The sequence below is a fragment of the Cupressus sempervirens genome, chromosome 8 (assembly GCF_028749045.1).
Source record: "Cupressus sempervirens isolate cs-2001-9-10 chromosome 8, ASM2874904v1, whole genome shotgun sequence".
Lineage (NCBI taxonomy): Eukaryota > Viridiplantae > Streptophyta > Pinopsida > Cupressales > Cupressaceae > Cupressus > Cupressus sempervirens.
In genome coordinates this window covers 753,427,300-753,439,273 of record NC_143125.1, presented here as the reverse complement: position 1 = coordinate 753,439,273, position 11,974 = coordinate 753,427,300, and positions in this window count along the sequence as shown.

Here is an 11,974-nt window from a genome sequence, read left to right as displayed (position 1 = left end):
ACCCCTTGGGATCTAGCTTGTAGATATAGGCAGAATCTGGCTTTGTTTTCTTGTGAGGAGTTTTAGCTCCCATGAATCTTAGAAGTGCCTCCTCTGATGTGAACTCATTGATGTGTATGACACTTGGTTGGTCCCAATCTATGAGTTGTGGATGGGCGAGTGGTAGGTCAATGAGGTGGATGGATAGTTCTTGGAGAACAGAGTCTCCGAGGGAGATTTGGTCTAGGATATCGTCGTAGGCTCTCTTTTCAACTTCCTCAGGAATGTCTTCGATTTTGACAAGGTTGTGGTGAATGTTCAAAAAAGCGTGACCATTCTCATTGGTGCCCCCAGTTGTGGGTATGCCAAAGCCAAGACCTGACTTCGATTCCCACTTGTGTGCATCGATGGGGCACTGCATGCCTCTTTCTTCTGGTCCTAGACCACCACCTTGATAGTTCCATTTGTTAGTGATGAGCTTATGTTCTTGGGAATACTTTTGGCTGAAGTGATCAAGGCGTGTTTGATTTCTTTGAGGTGCATCCTTATGTAACCATTTTTTGATATCTGGAGTGAGCTCCTCATGAAGAGGGATTTTCGAGGATACAAAGTTTGTTGGGCGAAACTATTTGTATCGAGGAGGTGGAATCTCCTTAGCTTTGTGATATATCAGTTGTCCATGGGCATGTGGATCAAGTGGGAGTGCCCTGACAACAAATGCATCTTCATCCTAATGATGGATCACGTAGTGTGATTCGAAACGTTGATGGTAAAAATCTTAACACAATCGAATCCAGAAACACACCAGTACAATATAATGGATTGTGGAAATTTGTTCTCTTTAACAAATGCATCTGATAGACTATACTCTCCACAACCTTTGTTATTGATCTTCACGGTAGACAAGGTAGAGGCAAGGATGGTTTCTGGGTCATTATAAGTGTGGCATGAGCTGGTGATGGATGTGCCGATATCAATTCTAGGGAAATGGTTTGTATATAAAGCTTCAACCGCATTGCAGTAAGCAAAGGGTTCTAGATCGGCATGGATGGTTACCTCAGTGCCTTGATGCAGAAATTTGATGCACTGATGGTAAGTGGATGGAACGGCTTTCATGGCATGAATCCATGGGAAATCGAGGAGGATGTTAAATGGTAGGTTTAGATCAATAACATGGTAGAGTGTCTCTTGGATGACTGGCCCAACCTTGATTGGCAGCAAAATAGTTCCTTCTATGGTTCTTTCCAAGTTGTCATAAGCTTTGATGGTGATAACCTCACTGATGATATCTGCCTCAATATACCCAGCTTGTTTTATGAATTTTAGGGTGCAAATATTCAAGGCTGATCCATTATCTATCATTACTCTTTTCACAGCAAAGTTGGATACCATGATGGCTATGCGAAGCGAAAGGGTGTGATCTAGCTTGACCACGGGTATGTCGGTGGGTTTGAACGATAGGGCACATGAGGATGAGAGGTGTCCAACAAGATTACGAAAATCAGTAGCATTGATATCAGAAGGGGCATAGGATTCTATGAGAGCACTTTCAAGGATGTTCTTGTACACAGGACTAGTGCGAAGAAGGTCTAAAATGGAGATTTGGGCTGGCATGTTCCCAAGGTGTTGCAAGATATTGTACTGGCTTTTTGATGGAGCTGATGGTGTTGGTGTAACAGGTGGGCCTGCGATGTTAAATTGCGCTCTTTGAGTGGTGACTACACACTCATTGTTTGGTCGTTGGATATTGATAACATTGACAGAAGGCTCTTTCTCGGATATACAACCTATAAGGCTACCATAGTCTATATAGGATGAAGTGTGGTCATTGTTCTTCCCATGCTGTTGGTTTGGCTGACGGTTGTTGGTGTTGTTGTTGTTGGTTTGGATAGGTGCTTTTCCAAGATTTAAGTTGTGGTGTGGAGGAAAAGAATTTTGATAGATCTGCAAGCTTGCATTGGGAGAGGTTTGGGCACCAACAGTGATTTCCTTCCGATCAATGAGGTCCTATACATAGTCTTTCAGTTTCATGCATCTGAGGGTAGTGTGACCTTTTACCCTATGAAATTTGTAGTACTCATTATCTTTGTACCATGCAGCTTTGGATTGGCTTGGGTCAATTTGCTAGGTAGGAGGAAATTTGATGAGGTTTTCCTTGACTAATTTCTAAAAAATGACATCCAATGGCTCACCAAGGGGTGTATAGTTTCTAGGTGTAGGTTGGAATCTAGGCTTTTGTCCTGCAGCTACATTGATGGCATTAGCTTGATTGCTAGACCCTTTGAAGTTGGGTCTTGGATTGTGGTTTTTATAGCTTTGGTTATTCTTTTGTTGGTAGTTGATAGCTTGTTGATTTTTTGGTTGATATGGTGGGTTGGACTGGTTGTGAGAAGGACGAACAATATTCACATGTCTGGTGTCAGTGACGCCATCTGTTGCAACATGCTTGTTTTTGTTCCAATACCTAGACTTGTCATTGGAATGTGATTGATTTTGGTTGGCTTCCTTGTAAATCTTGACCACACCATCTTTAATGAGTCCTTGCTCAAGGATCATTCCTTTCTCTTTGATATCTTTGTAGGTTTGCAAATAGTTCATGGTCATGTGGTGAGCCAAGCTAGGATGGGCATTATCAATAAACATTTTCACCACATGGCGTTCTGGCAAGGTGTAGGATATGTGGGTGGTAAGGGTTTGCCATCTTTGCAAGTATTCGGCAAGGCTTTCTCCACCTCTTTGCTTGGTGTGGACAAGATCAACTATTGATAGCTCTGTTTCAACAAGATGGGCATATTGGGCTACAAATGCCTCAGATAATTCAGCAAAGTTTTTAATTGTGCCATAGGGGATTCTATAAAACCATTCAAGAGCTGGTCCAGCCAAGCTTTTGGGAAAAAGGCGCAAGAGGAAGACATCATTGTATGCTACGTCCTGGCAGTGCATGTAAAATTCTTTGATATGTGTGACAGGGTCTCCTTTTCCTTTGAATTTGTCAAATTTGGGTACCTCAAAGTGTTTGGGAAATGGTGTCATGGTAATGGATCTGTCAAATGGGTAAGGACACACATTCTCAAACTTGAATGTCTTCGGATCATTCCCTTCTTGGATGGCTTTCAGAGCTATCTTCATTTTCTCCCATTCTAAATTGATAGGTGATGGCTGGGGTGACCCCAATGTAGGAGTGCCTTGAGGTAGGTATGTGCTAGATGGGGCCACTAAATATGGATTGCTATGAGGGATTTGCTGATAGGGATTGTACATTGTTTGGGCAGCTACATGGTGGATGACAGGTTGCTGAGGGGGAGGTGGCGCATATTTCTGCATGTGCTGGGAGGCTTGCTGTTGATATGGGATTTGAGGTTGGGATTGAGGAACATAAGCTGGCTATGGGATAAATGGATTGCTTTGTGGAGGTAAGGTATAAGATGGTTGAGAGGCTTGGGGAAAGGATCGGGGGGCTTGTGGGGTTTGACCAATATATGTGGGTTGTGCCACCATTTGGGATGGTATCTGCAAATAATTGGTGGTTGGCTGGGGTGGTGGATTACCTCCTAGAAGTGGCATTGAAAAGTAGTTGGTAATTGGAGGTAATGGATTAGTTGGTGGTGGAGGTGGTGGGAATTGAAAGCTTGGGAATGGAACTGATGGGGTTTGATAGCTTTGTGGTTGTATTTGGAAGCTTGGTAGAGTGGTGGTAGGGGCTGGGGTCACTTGGGAGCTTGATAGAAAATTGGTAGTAGCTTGTGGGATTTGATAGCTTTGTGGAGTGAGGGTAGTAGCTTGTAGATTTGTGGCTAATGGTATTGAGCTCCCAAGACCTAATGGAAATGATGGGATTGTGCGTTGGGCTGCAGTAAACAAGATGGGGGTGATGAAAGGTTGATTACTTGGCCCCATGGGTGGCATCCTTGTTGTATATTGCTGAGGTTGGCCAAAGATGCTAGCACTGATTTGGGAGATGGGTGGATTTGGAAGGCTGGGTTGGGGAGCAGCAACAGCAATAGTGAAGGGGGTGAACAGTGACCTATTTTGGGTAAAGGGGGTTCGGAGCGGAGAGGTATGAACCAAGGATGGAGTGGTGGTGGCTGGGTTGGCTTGCGGCATGGAGATTTCAACTTGGGTGGATGATGGTATGTTTGGGTCTGTTGGATTATATGGATTGGCTGGAGGCTCTTCTTTTGGCATATATTGAGGATAATTTGGATCATAAGAGCCTATGGGTGGTGGTAGCTGCCCAAACAATGGGTGAGATGGATCTGATAATGGAGGGGGTCTTCCAAAGTCAAAGGTTCCTACATTTTCCCTTCAAAAATTAGCCATGATTGTCTCTTTGTTCTTGTCTATAATGGCATTTACCAATACTGCATTTCCTGGTTGGTTCATGAAAGCTTCAATGTTAGTACATGATGGCATTGCTTTCTCTAGGCTGAAGGATGGCTGAGTGCTCAAGGGGGGTGAGGCTGTTCGATCCAAATGATAGGGCTCCATTGTTTCTTTCTTCTTGGCTAAGCGAGTGACGGGTGGCATGAAAAATGCTCCTAGGGATGAGATGCAATAATGCTGATGGATGCAAAAGGGGGAAGGCTTCTCTATGCAAATGATTTCCTAGGTTAAGGCAAAGCTATCTGACAAAACCTAAGGAGGATTGGGTTGGAGATTCTAACTTCAAAGATATGTTGCCAAAGCACGAAAGGTCTGCTTTCCTATGTGCAAGCTTGGTGGTGATTGTGTCAACTTAAGGATAGACTGATGATCCTTTAGGAAGAACACGAGATTGACCACTTGTGGATCCCAACCTTTAGGTCAAGGTGATGAGGGATAGCAAGTGACAAAGTTGGATTACCCTAGACAAAGCTCTGTCAAAGGGATAACCTTGGTGAGATTGATGGATTTGGAAGATTTTAGGAGTGGCAAACTTTTGGCAAAAGTGACAACAATTTTGAAGGCTTGGATGTGAGGTTTTGATTGCTGGCTAGATGGTTTGATTCTAAATGAGATGGATGAGCTAATAATGCTTAAGGGGATAACCTAAGATGGCTGGATTTTCTACAAAGATGACTCTAAAGTGAAGCTTATCCAAGAAGATGTGGAGAAACAAGGGTGTCTAATCATAGAAATCATGCCTAGTTGGTAAGGCATAAGCAGGATTAACTCCTGGATGTTGGCTAAATTTGATGTTGCGCTCTAACCAGGCCTCTTGAAGTGCTTCATTGGTAGCTTTGTCCTCTACTTTGTGGAGTTTGGCAATTCGTGGGCTTGGTGTTATTTCTTTTCTCTTGGCTGAAAGTTCTTGGTATGCTATAGATGGTTTGAGTTTAACTTTGTGGAACTTTTGTTTGGGCTTGGGTTGCTCTGACATCAATTCCTGAATCTGCATGGCTTTGAGAGATCTTGGTTGTTTTGCTTCAACTCGTTCAACTTCTGGAATAGGTAGTGACTACGCTAAGTATGCCCTAAGCTAGGATTGACCAAGTTTGGCAAATATTCATTCAACAAATAAAAGATCAAGCAATAGATAGAAACAACCAGATAGAAGTTTTTGATTCCCAAAAAGTGATACTTGTGCCAAGGAGTGTGTATGTTCTACAAATGTTTCAATCAGTCACCTCAAACATTTTAGTTTGTGGTGATGTTTCAAAGTTTCCAAAAGGGTTCGTTTTTCTAAAAATGAGAGAAATGAAAAAAGAGATGTTGGGAAAAGGACATAAACTCAAATGATAACATATTAGAAGATATTAAAATGATGATATGGACATAGATTCTATTCAACAATTGATGATGATCTCACAAGACTCATTTGTAAACATTAAAGAAGAAGATGATGTCATTTCTTCTATCATACTGAATGAGTATGGAACACAACCTGAAACATCTTCTAAGCAAAAGTGTGTTTTAGAAAGCATTATGCCTTTATCTGCTGAACTGCATTATTCCAAGTCTGGATAGCCTATGCATTCACTCCTACCACATGAGATAGATTCACAACCAATTGTGCAAATTTCAATGGCTGAAAAAGTAGTCAAAATAGCAATCATTCCAGGAAGAGAATCAAATATAAGAAAGTCTTTATCTCAGGCACAACATCATGATACCCTCCAGCTATTACAAAAGCACTAGGATGCTTTTGCATGGGAGTATATAGATATGAAAGGTTTGATCCTACACTCTATACCCATAGAATTTATATGAGTCCAAATTATAAACCTGTGAGAGAACCTCAGCGTAGGATAAACCCAGTATTAAGGGATATTGTCAAAAATGAATTGCAAAAGCTACTCAATGCTGGCTTCATATATCATATTTCAGATAGCCAATGGGTGTCACCATTGGTTATTGTTCTCAAAAATGGGGGAAAATGGTGAGTCTACATAGATTACAGAGAACTTAACTCTGCTACTAAGAAGGATCATTTTCCATTGCCTTTTGTCGATCAATTTCTTGACAATCTTGCAGGAAAAAAATATTTTTCATTCTTGGATGGATTCAGTGGCTACAATCAAATCCAGATAGCACCAAAGGATCGGGAAAATACCACATTCACGTGTCCATGGAGAACATTTTCTTATGTTTTCCTACCATTTGATTTGTGCAATGCACCTACAACTTTCCAAAGAGCTGTCATTAGCATTTTTTCTGACATATCTGTAGATTGTTTGGAAGTATATATGGATGAATTCACCACGTATGGACAAACATTTGAAGAAGCCAAGAAAAAATTAGACAAGGTTTTACAAAGATGCAAAGACTATAATTTATCTTTAAATAGTGAACAATGCTTTCTAATGACGCAAGAAAGGGTGGTGTTGGGACACTTTATTTCCCCCAAAGGAATTGAAGTAGACCCAACAAAAATAGAAGTCATACATACATTGGCTGTACCAGCTAAATTGAAAGAAGTCAAGAGTTTTCTAAGACATGCAGGATAATATCTGCATTTTATCAAAGATTTCAGTCAAATTGCAGCACCTTTATATAAATTGCTTTGAAAATATGTAGAATTTGTATGGGATTCAGAGTGTACAAAAGTTTTCCTACAGCTTAAGGAAGCCCTCTCAACAGCACCAGTGCTCCGAGGACCAGGTTGAGAGTTACCTTTTCACATACACATAGATGCTTCAGATCATGCCATTGGAGCGGTACTTGGCCAAAAGATAGATTTAGTAGAACATGCAATTTACTATATCAGAAAAAATCTTCAAGGAGCTGAGCATAACTACACTATGATAGAGAAAGAACTTCTTGTTGTAATTTATGCTCTGAATAAATTCAGACATTACATTATAGGCTATGAAATATTTGTACATACAGAACACTCTACTATCAAATATCTGATGAACAAGCCAACAATCTCTGGACGATTAGCTTGATGGTTGTTACTAATGCAAGAATTTGACATCATCATTATTGACAAGCTAGGAAAAGAAAATGTTGTAGCTGATTTCTTGTCTCAACTGCAAACACCTAATGATCCTGCAGCCATAGAAGATAGCTTTCCTGATGAACATCTCTTCCTTTTGTGAACACAAAACCCTTGGTATGTTGACATTGCCAACTATCTGACTACTGGCAAAACTCCTCCACATTTTTTTGCAAAAGAAAAATGATTGCTGGCAGAAAAGAGTTTTAATTTCTCATGGATCTTAGGATTCATGTTTTATACTGGACTAGACTAGGTAACATGAAGATATCTCAAAGAGGATGAAACATATGATGTTCTTCGTACTTGTCATGAAGAGCCCTGTGGTGGTGACTTTGCTAAAAAATGGACTACATTAAAGATTCTGAATACAAGTTATTATTAGTCTACACTTCACAAAGATGCAGCTCAATATACAAAAAAATGTGATAAATGTCAAAGAATGGGTCGACTGACAAAAATAGGTGAAATGCCCCTGCAGCCACAGATAGTAGTAGAACCATTTGATAAATGGGGAATTGATTTTTTTGGCCCTATTGAACCACCATCAAAAGGGAGAAGTTACATATTGGTTTGCACCGATTATGTTACTAAGTGGGCTGAAGCAAAACCCATGAAGCATCCTCGTTACAATAATGTTGCCAAGTTTCTGTACGAATGCATCTTTACCATATTTGGTGTTCCAAGAGAATTACAATCAGATCAAGGGCTTCAGTTCAAATCTAATCTCATAGTAGCACTCATGGAGAAGCATAAAATTTGGCATGGAAAATCATTTCCATATCATCCACAAGCCAATAGATAGGTAGAAGTGACAAATAGAGAGCTTGAACATATTCTCACTAAAACAATGTCTTTGCATCGAAAAGATTGGGCAGCTAGACTTCCTTAAGCCTTATGGGTGTATAGTACAACATGGAAATCCACTATTGGGTTGACACCTTTTCAACTCCTATATGGGAAGATGGCTGTTATGCCCATTGAATTTGAACATAAAACTCTATGGAAAGCTTTGGAACTTGATATTACCCTTCTTGTAGCACAACAAGATCACATTTTGCATCTTAATGAATTGGATGAATCATGAAAATTAGCTGTTCATAACATAGAATTAATTCAGAGTCAAAGAAAGCAATGGTATGACAAATTCATTAAAGACAGAGAATTTTCTATTGGTGATTGGGTGCTCCTGTATGATTCACGACATCAACATCACCAAGGAAAATTTTAGACTCGATGGCTTGGTCCTTATGAAATCATTACAATTTTTAACAATGGAGCAGTTCAACTATCAACAATTGATCCGGTCAAATTCAAACTCCTGGTTAATGGGCATCACCTGAAGTTATATAATAAACCAGCAACTAGGGAAAAATTTCTTCAATAGTTCACCACAATAGAAACATCTCTTCCTACAGCCACTTCGTCTGAGTCTCCCACTCAGATGCCTACAGCCCCTTGAATTTATTTTCAAGGCCTTCATAATAAAAATTTTGCAGTCATGTGAAAATTCATTCCTTTTCCACCTCATTCCATCCCATCTTCTTGTTGTTCCATCATCATGCCATCTCACTTTCTCTCGTATGGCAATATTTGGACCATCCTTCCTATCGCACCTCAGGTTAGTCACATTCGACCCCTTTGCACTTATTTAATTTATTATTTATTTAGAAAAGTATGTTATTTCAATTTTTGGAATTTTCAATCTTTACGAACTTGTGGGACCCAGTCTCTGCTAGGTTGGGGGGAGGGAAAATCGAAATCATGAATGCAAAATCAAGGAAATCTTAAGTTGGCATGTAGGATGTATGAGGAAGGGTCATTTCAGTAATGAGATGGCACCCCTTTGTACTTCTAAAATGTGTGAAATAATGTAAAGAAGGCTAACTATTAAATCATGATTTCACATAACCCCTCATTAATATGGCATATATTTTTGAGCACGATCTTTATCCTCATTATGGTTTGGTGATTAAAATGCCGTCATGAAGTACTGAAGGATGTGATGTTTGGAAAGTATTGAAGTATTTCAATTTCCCTTTTTTAAAACCCTTGTAGCTATCATCACCCATACTTTCAAAATCACTTGCAGTGAATTTTCCTATACTAGCATTATTTTTTCAAAAACATGGGTGGAGAACCTCAATGGCATGAACCAACAGACCACAGAGTCTTACTGGCAGACCCAACAACATGTAGTTGGCTGGCGTATTGTCTCACTTTGAAGTAGTTTGATTAGGAAATTGTGCTCCAATTTCATAATACATTGAGGGATGGATATGCAACTGTTAAGGGCATTCAGATAGAATTCACCGAAGAAGTGGTGGTAGAATTTGTTGGTTTGCCCACAAATGGAGAACATTGAACAGAGGACATAGATGCATGACAAGAAAAAGAGCAATTCTCAGTACCTGGAGATCCTTGGCTGGAGGAAAACAAAAAGCAAGGTACATTATGATTATCTCTCCCTCTATAATTCATCCACCCTGCTGAATTTATCATAAGATATTTTACCTATGAAGGAAGATATTCCTATTTGCATGCTATTCATTTCAAAATTTTGAGTGGTTTGCGGCATGGGGATTGTCCTATAAATCTTTTGAGTTTCCTTTCTAATATTATCAAAAGGCTAGCTACCTATGTACAGTAAGGCAAAACCCAGTTGGTATCCCACCATTGCTTGATTAGGGCTATAATTGAAAAGGAATTGACTAGGCAACACTTGGGAACATGGGAGGATTTTGTAAAACTAAGGACAGAGGGATCTGAAAGGGGTGGACCTAATGGGAGAGGAGTAGGGACAAGAGAGAAACTACTGTAGGAGTCAGGAAAGTACTATATAGAATGGCTCAAGAAGCTTCATCTTTTGCTTTTGTACCTAAAACTGCAAAAAGAAAAATTTTGGCTACAGAAGCCTCAACTTCTAGGAAGAGAAAATCACCCACAAGTGCCGTAGAAGAAGTATCTCCAGTATCACAAGAACCTGCACTTAACCCAAATAAAGGGAAATCTGTCGATAAGGGCAAGAAACCAATTTCTACCCCACGACGAGTCACTAGAATGTCTGGGGTAAACTTGAGAACTGAACCTCCTACAGCACCTGTTGAGCCTCCTATACCACCTATTGATGTTGAAACTCTAATACCTACACCTGCACAGTCACTAGAGCACACAACACCTACTCTTGAACATGAAAATGATCTTGAGGAAATTCCCGCAAAATGAAATAGCCCTATTAATGTTGATAGTGACACGGAGTCCTTAGAGGAAATAGTGTCTAAGGTTAGACAGCTAGCGGAGGAAATTGATAATCTACCACTAGAGGAATATCCATCTATTGCACAAGAAATGGTTTAGGAAATTATTGAAAAATTTCAAGTTAAAACGACTATTACATCCTATCCTACAACCATTGCCCCTTTAGAAAAAGTTGATAACATTGTTGCTTGTCAAAATAATAGCTTTGTTGAATGTCAACATTCTCAAGATGATAGCACTGATGACTACCATCATCCTAAGCACTACCTTGAAGATTATAGACCTATTTTCCATCATCATACACCACCAGACATTTCTACACCATTAATAGCCAGCTTTAGTTTGTACCAACAGTTTCAATGGGAAAAAGAAAACTGGGATTTAGAAAGGAAGCAATTGCTCAGAACTATCAGGGAACAAGCACAAAAAATTGAAGAGAAGGATAGTGAAATTATGGTCCTACAACAACATGTCATAAAGATTACAGAGCTCATTCTGGAGCTTGTAAATTGTAGGTCCCCATCTCCAATTTACACACTATTCCTAAATGAGAAAATGATTAATTTTTAGTTGTCTCAAATTACTCAGGGGTTGAACCCTTCCTTACACACTCCCCAAGAATTTTATGCAACATTAAATTTAGTTTTGATGACTCTACAAAATCTCCTCTGTGAATTATATGTTCATAATCTTGCTATTCTAGATGATAAAGATTGGAATTCATTATTATATGTGGGAGATGTATAGTTTAGGGCCGTTATATCATGGATGCAGAAAAAGATTAGTTGAGAGAACCAGGCTACTCCTTATAGGGAAAAGGAAATATTTGAACCATTATACATTTGGCTGGAGGTACAAAACACTTATAGAGTATTCTTTGATTGGATTTCCATTAACAATAATTAAAGTGCTACTACCAAAATTCACCCTGTCCACGAACAGACATTTTTGGATTAAGAGCAACATTGTTTTGCAAATGCCCCTGATGCTATACAAGCCTCCCTTCAAAGATGGATCCGATTGCCAAAAGATCTGAAAACAAGGGAGTTGCACTCTCCCCAAAATCTAGAGTTGGCCATCAACAGGATGCCTAGGTATATGATGTTAGGGAGAAGTTAGAAAAATTATTGGGTACCTCTTCATTTCCAACTGCCAATACTCTTACATCCTATGATTGGAAACTATGATTCATTTGCTAAATATAACATGATTGCTGAAGAACAGAAATGGGAAATGTTCAAACAAAATCATGGATCTTTTAATTATAGAGCTCATGAATCAGGGGAGAAAATCGCCAATGATCTCAAGCTGTGGATGAGG